At 44.5% G+C, this 14345-nt stretch overlaps 1 non-coding gene across 1 annotated transcript; it reads right to left on the bottom strand.

The window, feature by feature from the left end:
* Positions 1-1483: 1483 nt before the first annotated feature.
* On the bottom strand, positions 1484-1538 carry LOC129834042 (U7 small nuclear RNA). The gene has a single exon (XR_008756171.1). It is a non-coding gene; the product is annotated as a U7 small nuclear RNA (small nuclear RNA).
* Between the last annotated feature and the right edge of the window lie 12807 nt (positions 1539-14345).

Here is a 14345-nt window from a genome sequence, read left to right as displayed (position 1 = left end):
CTAACCTTTCAGACGGCACCATCCCTTCAGGGACGTATGTGTGTGGGGAGGCTTTGCAGGGGGGCTGTGTGTGTGTGTGTGTGTGTTCGCACGCATGTTTGCATGTGCGAACGTGTGTGTGTATGTGTGTATGAGGTTGTGACTGGTCACGGCAGGCCTCTGCACACACACAGGGTATTAATAGTCTAATTCTCTCTTCGCCTAACATCAACCGACCGCATGTCATAAAGTTGGACATAACCACAGCTCTGCTTCCGGCCTGCTCCGCTGTGAGTTCAGTTGTAATAATACAAATAATCCAGTAGATAGGTTTTATATAGAGCCAAATATGCTCCACAATAATGCAGCAAAAAGTTAGAATATCATAACAACAACAACAAAATAATCGGGATAACATAGAACAGACGAGGCAAGTGCAAACAAACAAAGAAACCACTTCCAGCCAAACATAATTGGATGTCATTGTCAAACACAAGCCTTTCGATTGTTTTGGTTTTCCCTCTCCAAGAAGAGGAGGTACAGGTGTAAATTCACTAGTTTAAACCGAACAAGACATTTGCACTAAGGCAAATTTAGTTTGTACTTCATGTGATTGCCACAGGGGATAGAGAACTGACGGGCTGCACCTGTATGAAAGTGCACATGCAGCTATTATTTAATAAAATGTTATTATAAGTGAAGTAATACAGAATCACCTGATTTCAGCTAAAATGATGTAAAGCACTGCCAAACTGATGATTTCATTCTCCCACAACAGCAATTTCATAGCAACTAAGTCAGATGCAAATTGCCTATTTGTTTTTTCATAAAAAACAGCTCCCTATTTCCATACCCTGTAAAACATTAAGTCGTTTCCATCAGGGATCGTTCCACTCTATAATTGTGCGATAATCAAGAAAATTGTTGGACATTAACGAATTATTGAAGCGCCAGACTTTTATGGGAGCCAATCGTAACGTTGGTGTGTATGCCAACTGCTACATTCTACATTTGTGTATTGTCATGCCAAACATGTATACCTTGATAAACATAGAATAGTTGGCTGGAGAACATATGGAACCAGGCAAATTGACACCTACTGTAAAAAATTATCGATGGATGATTTTTTATTTTATTTAACCCGTATTATGGTAAGGGCCATGGGATGTTTAGTGACCACAGAGTCAGGGCACCTGTTTAATGTCCCATCCAAAAGATGGCACCCTACACAGGGAAATGTCCCCAATCACTGCCCTGGTGGAGTTTTATAGAACAGAGAAAATGGTGCCTCCTACTGGCCCTCCAGCACCACTTCCAGCAGCATCTGGTCTCCCATCCAGGAACCAATCCTGCTTAGCTTCCTATCCAGGGACCAACCCTGGTGCTTCAATGGTATGCAGTGTGATATACTGCTGTTGATGTATGGCTACATACTGTAGACTACTTTAAGCAAACGAAAGATTTGTGGTTCTGCCTTTGGCTATAGATTTGCATTTGTTTTGGTTTTGGCTTTCTCCTTGAGAAAACCTACTGGACAAATACTAAAAGAGCTAATTGTCCATAACCAGTAATTAGATAGAACTAGGTTCTGAGCAGCTAAGTTCAGAACTTATTCAATAGAATCTGTGGGGAACACAGTATGGTCTATACTTGTCATGTAGGTTTCTCACTCATGGGTGGCACACATTAATATTTTGGGGGAAATAGGCAGGGCATATGCAAATTAATATATTAGCATGTCAATACAGTTTGTAGTATAGTATTCTACATTATACAATGGCATTGTTGAATACTCGTTTCTGATTGGCTTGAAGGGCATTCTAGAGCGTGCATTATTTACCTATAACGCACGGTAGAATTCAATGGCTATAGTTTGTTCTTTCATGTTCTATTGAGCTGTTTTTGAAAGCCTTATTAACAATGTCGTATTTGATCATGATAGCAAAATAGGACTGATCGTTTGGTTAGCTAAACTAGAAAGTCTGTTTGTTTGGTTACCAAGCAGCAACTGTAGCTAAGTAATAAAATTGCTAGATACTTCAGTAGATGTTGAACACATTTCTAACTGCATAGAGGCAAAGATGTTAAAAATATACGTAGCCATGGTTTAAACTCAGGGATTTATGCTTTCTCTGGAAAATAATGCAACTTCATGGAAGGTTAGTTCCACTCCACGAGTGCACCTTGGAACACACCTTCCATGTCATGAATTATTTTCCAGAGAATGCATATCCCCTCGTTGATTATCCCTTATGTATTCTACACAATTATATAGTAAGCACTACACAATCGAGGGATACTACAGTGTCAAATCAAATCACATTTTATTGGTCGCATACACATATTAAGCAGATGTTATTGCGGGTGTAGATAAATGCTTGTGTTCCTAGCTCCACCGGTGCAGTAACATCTAACAATTCCCAACAATACACACAAATCTAAAAAGTTAAAGAATGGAACTAAGAAATATTGAAATATTAGGATAAGCAATGTCGGAGTCCTGAGTAAATACACTGCTCAAAAAAATAAAGGGAACACTTAAACAACACAATGTAACTCCAAGTCAAATCACACTTCTGTGAAATCAAACTGTCCACTTAGGAAGCAACACTGATTGACAATACATTTCACATGCTGTTGTGCAAATGGAATAGACAACAGGTGGAAATTAGAGGCAATTAGCAAGACACCCCCAAAAAAAGGAGTGATTCTGCAGGTGGTGACCACAGACCACTTCGTTCCTATGCTTCCTGGCTGATGTTTTGGTCACTTTTGAATGCTGGATGTGCCATCCTGGATGAGCTGCACTACCTGAGCCACTTGTGTGGGTTGTAGACTCCGTCTCATGCTACCACTAGAGTGAGAGCACCGCCAGCATTCAAAAGTGACCAAAACATCAGCCAGGAAGCATAGGAACTGAGAAGTGGTCTGTGGTCACCACCTGCAGAATCACTCCTTTTTTGGGGGGTGTATATGGTTCCCAATAAGAGGCAGCTGTCTATCGTTGTCTCTGATTGGGGATCGTACTTAGGCAGCCCTTTTTCCCACCTTCAGTTGTGGGATCTTGTCTTTTTGTGTTGCAGGTGTTGCACTCCTAGCTTTACGTTCGTTGAGTTATTTATTGTTTTTTGGTGGAACATTTCATATTAAAGAAAGTACGCCTACCACGCTACACCTTGGTCTTCATTTAACGAAAGACGTAACAGAAGATCCCACCACCAACGGACCAAGCAGCGTGGTCAGGAGGACTGGACTTGGGAGGAAATCCTGGAGGGAGCAGGACCCTGGACAAGGGCCGGGGAGTATCGCCGTCCGAAGGAGGAGATAGAGGCAGCGAAAGCGGAACGGCGACGATACGAGGAGATAGCTCAACAAAGCAAGCACGTGAGGCAGCCCCCCCCAAAACATTTGGGGGCACACGGGGAGATTGGCGGAGTCAGGGTTCAGACAATGGCAAGAAGCCTCCAGTGATGATCCATGGTAGAAGCCTCCAGTGATGATCCATGGCACGAAGCCTCCAGTGATGATCCATGGCACGAAGCCTCCAGTGATGATCCATGGCACGAAGCCTCCAACAACGGCCTCCAGTCCGGAGCCTCCAGCGACGGCCTCCAGTCCGGAGCCTCCAGCGACGGCCTCCAGTCCGGAACCTCCAGCGACGGCCTCCAGTCCGGAGCCTCCAGCGACGGCCTCCAGTCCGGAGCCTCCAGCGACGGCCTCCAGTCCGGAGCCTCCAGCGACGGTCTCCAGTCCGGAGCCTCCAGCGACGGCCTCCAGTCCGGAGCCCCCAGCGACGGTCTCCAGTCCTTGGCCCGCAGCGACGGTCCCCAATGCGGGGCCCGCAGCGACGGTCCCCAGTCCGGGGCCCCCAGCGACGGTCCCCAGTCCGGGGCCCCCAGCGACGGTCCCCAGTCCGGGGCCCCCAGCGACGGTCCCCAGTCCGGGGCCCCCAGCGACGGTCCCCAGTCCGGGGCCCGCGACGAGGGTGCCCAGTCCGTGGCCCGCGACGAGGGTCTCCAGTCCGGGGCCCGCGACGGGGGTGCCCAGTCCGGGGCCCGCGACGGGGGTGCCCAGTCCGGGACCCGCGACGGGGGTGCCCAGTCCGGGACCCGCGACGGGGGTGCCCAGTCCGGGACCCGCGACGGGGGTGCCCAGTCCGGGGCCCGCGACGAGGGTGCCCAGTCCGGGGCCCGCGACGAGGGTGCCCAGTCCGGGGCCCGCGACGAGGGTGCCCAGTCCGGGGCCCGCGACGAGGGTCCCGCACCAGAGGTGCCACCAAAGTGGTGTGAGCCAGTGGTGGAGTGGGGTCTGCGTCCCGCACCTGAGCCGCCACCGAGGATAGATGCCCACCCAGACACTCCCCTATAGGTTCAGGTTTTACGGCCGGAGTCTGCACCTTTGGGGGGGGGGGGGGTCCTGTCATGCCCTGACCTTGGAGAGACTTTTTGTGTCCCTATGTGGTTTGGTCAGGGTGTGATTTGGGGTGGGCATTCTATGATTTTGTATTTAAATGTTTTGGCCGGGTATGGTTCTCAATCAGGGACAGCTGTCTATCGTTGTCTCTGATTGGGAACCATACTTAGGTAGCCCTTTTCCCTCCTTTCTTTGTTGGACTTTAACTTTATTTGTGGCACATAGCTCTTAAGCTTCACAGTTTTGTATTGTTTATCGTTTTTGTCGGCGTCATTTCTAAATAAAAGGAATATGTACGCTCACCACGCTGCACTTTGGTTCTCTTCTGTTGACGGCCGTGACAGTCCAATTGGTATACTCCTCTGTAAACTGGTCATCTCTTTATACCCATTGCAAGACCCACTGGTTGTTGCTTATTTAAAGCCCCCCCCCCCATCTGAGATATCTACTGCAGCCCTCATCCTACACCCGTTCTGCCAATCACATTCTGTTATAGGTCCCCAAAGCACACACATCCCTGGGTCGTTCGTCTTTTCAGTTCGCTTCTGCAAGCGACTGGAACGAACACTTAAACTAGACAGTTTTATCTCAATCTCTTCATTCAAAGACTCAGTCATGGACACTCACTGACATTTGTGGTTGCTTTGCGTGATGTATTGTTGTCTGTACCTTGCCCTTTGTGCTGTTGTCTGTGCCCAACAATGTTTGTACCCTGTTTTGTGCTGCTACCATGTTGTGTTGCTACCATGTTGTTGTTTTCATGTTGTGTTCCTTCCATGCTATGTTGTCATCTTAGGTCTCTCTTTATGTAGTGTTGTCTCTCTTGTTGTGATGTGTGTTTTGTCCTATAGTTTTATTTCATTTATTTTTAAACCCAGCCCCCATCCCCGCAGGAGGCCTTTTGCTATAGAATCATTTGTTCTTAACTTGCCTAGTTAAATAATTCGTAGTAATTGCAGGTAGACAAAGAGGAATGTGTTTGCTCAAATACTTCATCTGATATGATATTGACACTGAACTATTGCCAGAGGTCTTTCAGACAAAATGTTCCTTCTCTCTCCTCTAAGATTCAGCATGTTATCTTTCATTGTTTGTCTTGCTTAGAAAGGTCAGAAATGACATCGATAGTTTCAGGGCTCGAAGCTAGAGATTTAACCTGTATCCATAAGAAGAATAAACAGCCTGTTTACTTTATACAGTGTGTTCCGAAACCAAAGTACTAAGTCAGTTGGTTGGATTCCAATGTCTGAGCAAATTCAAAATGTCCTGGTGAGAACCCCTTTATCATGCCAGCATTACATCAACAATTGCTTTCTTGTAATACTGTTTATTTTCAAAAGAAAGATGGCTCAACCCCTGGCTAAGTTCAAGGCCCATACACACATAAAAATGTATCAGCGTGATAAACCTTTCAGTTTGCTGTTACAACAGAACCTGCTTGTCTTAAATGTGGTGGTATGCTCCCCTGTCTGTTCGTGTTAGGCAGGGGATGATTTACAGGTGTTCCATCATTCTTTAAACTGAATAGTGTTTTTCTACAATGATTAGCAAAGCAGACACGGGACCGATTTTTTTATAGGTCTCATTCACAAAAATATGTCAGACATCTGCCAACTTAAAAGGTCTCGTGATTATTGTTTAAATGCTTGACCACATTTCCCTTATGTTCTTTTTTTTTCTTGGTATCCTTGAGACAAACTACTTTGTCTCAAGGATACCAAGAATGATGGCGGGGCTTTTGAGTTAGAGGGAGAAAAATCGCTGTAACTATTGACAGCTTACTATATCTTTTAGTTTATATACACTCAGATGTATATTGTGATAAACAACATTTAAGTGTCCCTTTTGATACCCCACAAGATATCGTACTAGGCTGATTTAATACACATATGCACAATGTTCTGACATTTTTTATTGTTAACCCACAGTCCTTTCTGGAAAACCTCTCATCTCTCATTCAACTGCTGAGTCTCTGAGTATACTGCTATACCGAATTTAAAAAATAAACATATTTAGGAACATAAGAACAGTTTCGTCATTATTTGTCTGTATCTCCCCCACTCTCAGTGAGATCATGGAGGCCTCAGCAAAAATAAAATCTCTTGTGTATAATAACTGTAAACAACTCTTTTCTAAAAGCATCCAGTGCTTGACTTGGACTGAAATAGTTGCCGGTACATTTTGGTGCAGGAGCTCCATAATATTTGTTGCTTCTGTTCAAGGTATCGGTACTCCTGCCCATGTCAAGCACCGAAAACATCACCTTGTTTTCAGGAGAAAACTGCCCTCTGTATCTTACTTAAAGGTTTGACGTTAGGTTGCTGAAAATAGGTGTAATACTTGAAATCTGAAATCTCTGGAATTTTGAAACGTTAACAAAGTGTCATATTCCTCTACCATGAGAAGAGAATAAATCACCACACATGAGTCCGCATGGTCAGATGATACACTAGGAAAGCCTGAGGAATTTAAAAACCTATTTCCTTCCCCAAAGATGTCCTATTGTCCTAATAATTATGCCGTGTACTGGAAGAGTTTTCATAACATGCCTGTCACGACTTCCTCCGAAGTCGGTCCCTCTCCTTGTTCGGGCGACGTTCGGCGGTCACCGGTCTTCTAGGCATCGCCGATCCACCTTTCATTTTCCATTTGTTTTGTCTCGTCTTCCCACACACCTGGTTTCAATTCCAGCAATTACATGTTGTGTATTTAACTCTCTGTTCCCCACATGTCCTTGTCCGGTATTGTTTTTTTGTAATGCCTGTTAACAGTGGATTTATTTATTAACTTCTCTGGGATATGTGGGATGGTAGCGTCCCAAAAAATGTAGCCCGCCAAATTCAAATATATTACTATAAAAATCAATCTTTCATGAAATCACACATGAAAGACACCAAATTAAAGCTACACATGTTGTGAATCCAGCCAACATGTCTGATTTCAAAAAGGATTTACTGGGAAAGCATAAGATGCTATTCTCTGATGATAGCAAAACAGTAAACAAAGAGAGTGTAGCATATTTCAACCCTGCAGGCGCAACACAAAACGCAGAAATAAAATATAAATCATGCCTTCCCTTTGACAAGCATCTTTTGTTGGCACTCCAATATGTCCCATAAACATCACAAATGGTCCTTTTGTTCGATTAATTCCGTCCATATATATCCAAAATGTCCATTTATTTGGCACGTTTGATCCAGAAAAAAACAGCTTCCAATTTGCGCAACGTCACTACAAAATATCTCAAAAGTTAACTGTAAACTTTGCCAAAACATTTCAAACTACTTTTGTAATACAACTTTACGTATTTTTAAACGTTAATAATCGATCAAATTGAAGACGGGTCTATCTGTTTTCAATACAGGAGGACAACAAACTAACGCTACTTTTCTAGTCTTGCGCAACTCTCAAACAGTAGACATAACGTTACTCTGATTCGAGATGGCCGTACTTCTTCATTGCACAAAGGAATAACCTCAACCAATTTCCAAAGACTGGTGACATCCAGTGGAAGCGGTAGGAACTGCAAACAAGTCCATTAGAAATCTAGTATCCCAATGAAACCTCATTGAACAGACAGTGACCTCAAAACAAAAAAAATCTGAATGGTTAGTCACCGGGGTTTTGCCTGCTACATAAGTTCTGTTATGCACAGACATGATTCAAACAGTTTTAGAAACTTCAGAGTGTTTTCTATCCAAATCTAATATTCTGGGGATGAGTAGAAGGTTGAAATTGGGCACTGTTACGCACGCCTCTGTGAAGAGGGAATGCAACACCCTGCTACAACTCAACTCTCCGTGAAGCGAAAGAGGTATGGACTGTAGGTGCGAGTAAGGATGACAAAAAGGCAGAATTGACCGCTGACTAGTATTTATTTCCTTACACGGTAATATGGGGAAAAGGGGCTGGACAGAACCAAAGCAAAGAAAGTAAATATCAAAGCTTCCCCCTCTCCTATCTAACCTGCCTACCCACTACTATCCTATTTTAGCACCACCTGGTGCCCTAACCAAAATACAGGGGGTGGTCCACCCAGGTCTTACCTAGTGTGCCTAGACAGTGTATATACTACGGGTATGTGTATTCCCGCGGGCCTCTTGCCTAAGCACTCACAAAGTGCCTTCTCCTTCCCCTCTGGGAACAAATGAAACAGAATAACAAACAATCCACTTCACAACAAAACTGAGAAAACTAACTCAGGTCACTAAAGAAGCTCTGACAAAGCAGCAAACACAGAACATAGCAAAGCTGCTACCAACAACAACTAACACAGTACATACCAACACTTTCTGATAAACAACCAACACAAAATCACAATCTAATTCTCCAGCAAGAATCTCAGCCTGCCTATGATCTCTCTCTCCGCAATGATCTCTCCTGAACAGAACAACAGAACACTGGCTTTATTAGCTTCAGGTGGCAATGGTAATTAGAAACAGCTGCTTCTTGACGAGGGGGCAGGGTCAGCTCCAATCATCAATTGGGGCCGACCTGTCAGCTGCTTGGGGAGTTTTCAGGAATTTCTCCTGAAACACACACACTCAAATACAAACCACAATACAGAAACTGGGGAACGTAACAGGGACGTTATTTATCCAAAAGTGAAAATGCTGCCCCCTATCCCGAAGAAGTTAAACTGCGCCGTTGTAAATCAGTTTTTGCTCTCCTGAGCCTGACTTCTCTGCCGCCAGTACGCACCCCTTACAGAATACCGGACCAAACTTATGGAGTCAGCAGGAGCAGGTACCCCGGGTATAGGGGTGGAGGAGCGCGTTCGGGAGCAAGCAGCAATGATCCACCATCTTGGCACCACCATGGACCGCGTTGTCCAGACAATGGACCACTGGGAGAGACAGGGAGTTCTCCCAGCGCCTCCACCAGCACAACCGGGGTCTCCACTACGCGCCCCTCTTTCTCCTGGTCCCAGTGGGATTCATCTCTCCCTTCGCAAGCGTCCCATCATATTCCTGGGGAACTGCCAGGGGTTCCTATTACAACTGGACCTATACCTGGCAACCGTCCTTGCGGCTCATTCGGGCCATGAGAGGGTGTCCGCCCTCGTCTCGTGCCTCACCGGGAAAGCCCTGGAGTGGACCAACGCCGTGTGGAGAGAGGGAGATGCGGCATTGGACCAGTTTGAAGAGTTCACCCACAGTTTCCGGGCAGTCGTCGACCACCCACCCGAGGGTAGAGCGTCGGGTGAGCACCTCTTCCATCTGAGGCAGGGGACAAGGAGCGCCCAGGAGTTTCAGACCCTGGCTGCCGGCGCGGGATGGAACGACAGGGCCCTGATCAACCGTTATCGTTGCAGCCTGCGTGAGGAAATCTGTCGGGAGTTGGCCTGCAGAGACACCACCCTCACGTTCGACCAGCTGGTGGACCTGTTCATCCGGCTGGATAACCTGCTGGCTACCCGCGGACGTTCAGATCGGGGTCTGTTGGTTCCATCCCCTCTGGAGCTGTTGGCTGTTGTCAAGGCTTTGAAGGCATGGAGACATTGGCTTGAGGGGGCTAAACACCCTTTCCTTACCTGGACTGACCACCGCAATCTGGAGTACATCCGGGCAGCAAAGAGATTGAACCCTCGCCAGGCAAGGTAGGCCATGTTTTGTACCCGTTTTGTATTCTGTTGAAGTCGGAACTTTACATACACCTTAGCCAAATACATTTAAACTCAGTGTCACAATTCCTGACATTTAGTCCAAGTATATATTCCCTGTCTTAGGTCAGTTAGAATCACCACTTTATTTTAAGAATGTGAGATGTCAGAATAATAGCAGAGGGAATTATTTCTTTCAGCTTTTATTTCTTTCATCACATTCACAGTGGGTCAGAAGTTAACATACAATCAATTAGTATTTGGTAGCATTGCCTTTAAATTGTTTAACTTGGTGTCAAACGTTTTGGGGAGCCTTCCACAAGCTTCCCACAATAAGTTGGGTGAATTTACCTCCTGACAGAGCTGATGTAACTGAGTCAGGTTTGTAGGCCACCTTGCTCGCACACACTTTTTCAGTTCTACCCACACATTTTCTATGGGATTGAGGTCAGGGCTTTGTGATGGCCACTCCAATACCTTGACTTTGTTGTCCTTAATCCATTTTTTCACAACTTTGGAAGTATGCTTGGGGTAATTGTCCATTTGGAAGACCCATTGTCGACCAAGCTTTAACTTCCTGACTGATGTCTTGAGATGTTCAATATATCCACATAATTTTCCTGCCTCATGAAGCCATCAATTTTGGAAGTGCACCAGTCCCTTCTACAGCAAAGCACCCCCACAACATGATGCTGCCACCCCCGTGCTTCACGTTTGGGATGGTGTTCTTCGGCTTGCAAGCATCACCCTTTTTCCTCCAAACATAACGATGGTCATTATGGCCAAACAGTATTTGTCCCCATGTGCAGTTGTTAACCGTCGACTGGCTTTTTTAATGGGGTTTTTGGAGCAGTGGCTTCTTCCTTGCTGAGCAGCCTTTCAGGTTATGTCGATATAGATACGTGTGTACCCGTTTCCTCCAGCCTCTTCAAAAGGTAATTTGCTGTTGTTCTGGGATTGATTTGCACTTTTCACACCAAAGTATGTTCATCTCTAGGAGACAGAACACGTCTCCTTCCTGAGCTGTATGACGGCTGCGTGGCCCCATGATGTTTATACTTGTGAACTATTGTTTGTACAGAGGAACGTGGTACCTTCAGGCGATTGGACATTTTTCCCAAGGATGAACCAGACTGTATAACCAAGCTGTTTAAAGGCACATTCAACTTAGTATATGTAAACTTCTGACTCACTAGAATTGTGATACAGTGAATTATAAGTGAAATAATCTGTTGTGTCATGCACTTGTGTCATGCACAAAGTAGATGTTCTGACCGACTTGCCAAAACTATAGTTTGTTAATTAACAAGAAATTTGTGGAGTGGTTGAAAAACGAGTTTTAATGACTCCAACCTAAGTGTATGAAAACTTCCGACTTCAACTGTATGTATACAGTACCAGTCAAAAGTTTGGACACACCTACTCCTTCCAGGGTTTTTCATAATTTGTATTATTTTCAACACTGTAGAATAATAATGAAGACATCAAAACCATTAAATAACACATGTAGTAACCAAAAAAGTGCTATAAATATATATCCTATATTTGAGATTCTTGAAAGTAGCCACCCTTGCCTTGATTACAGCTTTACACACTCTTGGCATTCTCTCAACCTGCTTAATGAGTTAGTCACCTAGAATGCATTTCAGTTAAAGGGGTGTCTTGTTATTTTGTGGAATTTCTTTCCTTATTAATGCGTTTGAGCCAGTCAGTTGTTATGACAATGTCAAGTCAGAAGATAGCTCTGTTTGGTAAAAAAAAACAAGTCCATATTATCGCAAGAACAGCTCAAATAAGCAAAGATAAATGACAGTCCATCATTATTTTAAGGTCAGTCTTTTGAAAGTTTCTTCAAGTGCAGTCCCAAAAACCATCAAGCTCTATGAAGAAACTGGCTCTCACGAGGACTGCCACAGGAAAGGAAGACCCAGAGTTACCTCTGCTGAAGAGGAAAAGTTCATTAGACTTACCAGCCTCAGAAATTGGAGCCCAAATAAAAGCTTAGAGTTCAAGTAACAGACACTTCTCAACATCAACTGTTCAGAGGAGACTGTGTGAATCAGGCCTGTATGGTTGAATTGCTGCAAAGAAACCACTACTAAAGGACACCTATAAGAGGAGGATTGCTTGGGCCAAGAAACATGAGCAATGGACATTAGACCGGTGGAAAACTGTCTTTTGGTCTTATGAGTCCAAATTTGCGATTTTTGGTTCCAACCACTAAATCTTTGTGAGATGCAGAGTAGGTGAATGGATGATCTCTGCATGTGTGGTTCCCACCTGAAGCATGGAGGAGGAGGTGTGATGGTGTGGAGGTGCTTTGCTGGTGACACTGTCAGTGATTTATTTATAATTCAAGGCACACTCAACCAGCATGGCTACCACAGCATTCTGCATCGATATACCATCCCATCTGGTTTGCAGTTAGTGGGACTATAATTTGTTTTTCAACAGGACAATGACCCAACACACCTTCAGGCTGTGTAAGGGCTATTTGACCAAGAAGGAGAGTGAAGAAGTGTTGCATTAGATGACCTGGCCTCCAAAATCACCCGACCTCAATGCCATTGATATGGTTTGGGATGAGTTGGACCGCAGAGTGAAGGAAAAGCAGCCAAAAAGTGCTCAGCATATGTAGGAACTTTTTCAAGACTGTTCGAAAAGCATTCCAGGTGAAGCTGGTTGAGAGAATGCCAAGTTTGTGCAAAGCTGTCATCAAGGCAACGGGTGGCTACTTTGAAGAATCTCAAATATAACATATATTTTGATTTGTTGAACACTTTTTGCGTACTACATGATTCCATTTGTGCTATTTTTGGGGTTTTATGTCTTCACTTTTATTCTACAATGTAGGAAATGGTAAAAGGAAAGAACCTGGAATGAGTCTGTGTGTCCAAACTTTTGACTGGTTCTGTGTATCTTAGCTCTATAGCCAACCACTTCAATAATATCATTAAATATGGCACATTACAAAAAAAGCAGTTCACACATTCTCATAGATCATTATTTAATGTTAACATCCTAGAATATGGGAATTAAGGGGTGAGGGTGTACATATCTTAAGATTGACATCGATGTTTAAGCATCTACAGGAGTAGACACATCCATAAACGTATATAGCCTACCCATATAAATAAATAAACATCCAGGGCCGGTGCACCGGACACAGACCATGCCCCGGGTCGAAAAAGCACAACCAAATTAGGTTTCCAGTTAGAGTCCTTCTTGGCGCAGGACCATGCCCAATCCATGTCCGGAAAACCGGCCCTCAGTCATCCACACATCAAACCTCTCAGTTATTGGAAGAGATGGGTATCATAAATCAGGCCTGTAATTGCATCCCACATCTTGTTACCACATAATTCAAAATACAGGACCGCTTTTCCAACATAAGTGTGTCCAGATCATTTCTGATCCACATTTCCTCTGACACATCATTATTCTTCCAATTCAGTGACTGTCACACCCTGATCGGTTTCACCTGTCCTTGTGCTTGTCTGCACCCCCCGCCAGGTGTCGCCCATCTTCCCCATTATCCCCTGTGTATTTATACCTATGTTTTCTGTCTATCTGTGCCAGTTTGTCTTGTTCGCCAAGTCAATCAGCGGTTTTCTCCTAGCGCCAGTTTTTCCACAGTCGCTGGTTCTCTCGTCCTCCTGGTTCTTATCCTTGCCTGTCCTGACTATGTGTCCTTCTGCCTGACCATTTTGTCTGCCGCTGACTTCGAGCCTGCCTGCCGCCCTGTACCGTTTTTGGACTTGACCTGGTTATGACCTCTTGCCTGTTCCCGACCTGCATTTTGCCTACCCCTTGGACTATAATAAATATCAGAGCTCAAACCATCTGCCTCCCGTGCCTGCATCTGGGTTTCGCCTTGTGTCGTTATAGTGATGTTTAGTACACAAAAGGGACATTAGCTTATTTTGTTTCCAAGATGATTTAATAGACATATCACTGGGTCCAAAAGGGACTGATATTCCGATAATTGCTGAAACTGATTTCAATACCATGAACCAGTATCAGATTCATTTAGGGAATTATTGTATAAGTCGTCCATTGCCCTCGCTACAGTGCTAACATTTGCCAGACACTTTCACTTTCCTAGGAGTCAGATATACTCTACGCAGATTATTTTAAATGGATTATTTTATTCCGAACAGAATTGGACACTTTGGACATGTTTTTCCAGATACTTTCCCATGTTTCAGGAGAAAGGGGGACACCCAAATCATTCTGCGAGCACAGTGCTACACTGTGGCATACAGAAGATCTGGAGATATTAAGGAATTTATCAAGTTGACTAGCTATGTGTCTTTTGGACTTAAAAATTACAATCCATTTGTTTTCCAAT

The sequence above is a fragment of the Salvelinus fontinalis genome, chromosome 34 (assembly GCF_029448725.1).
Source record: "Salvelinus fontinalis isolate EN_2023a chromosome 34, ASM2944872v1, whole genome shotgun sequence".
In the NCBI taxonomy this organism is placed as follows: domain Eukaryota; kingdom Metazoa; phylum Chordata; class Actinopteri; order Salmoniformes; family Salmonidae; genus Salvelinus; species Salvelinus fontinalis.
The sequence above is the reverse complement of the archived record's forward strand: the minus strand, read 5'-3'. Positions and strand labels throughout refer to the sequence as shown.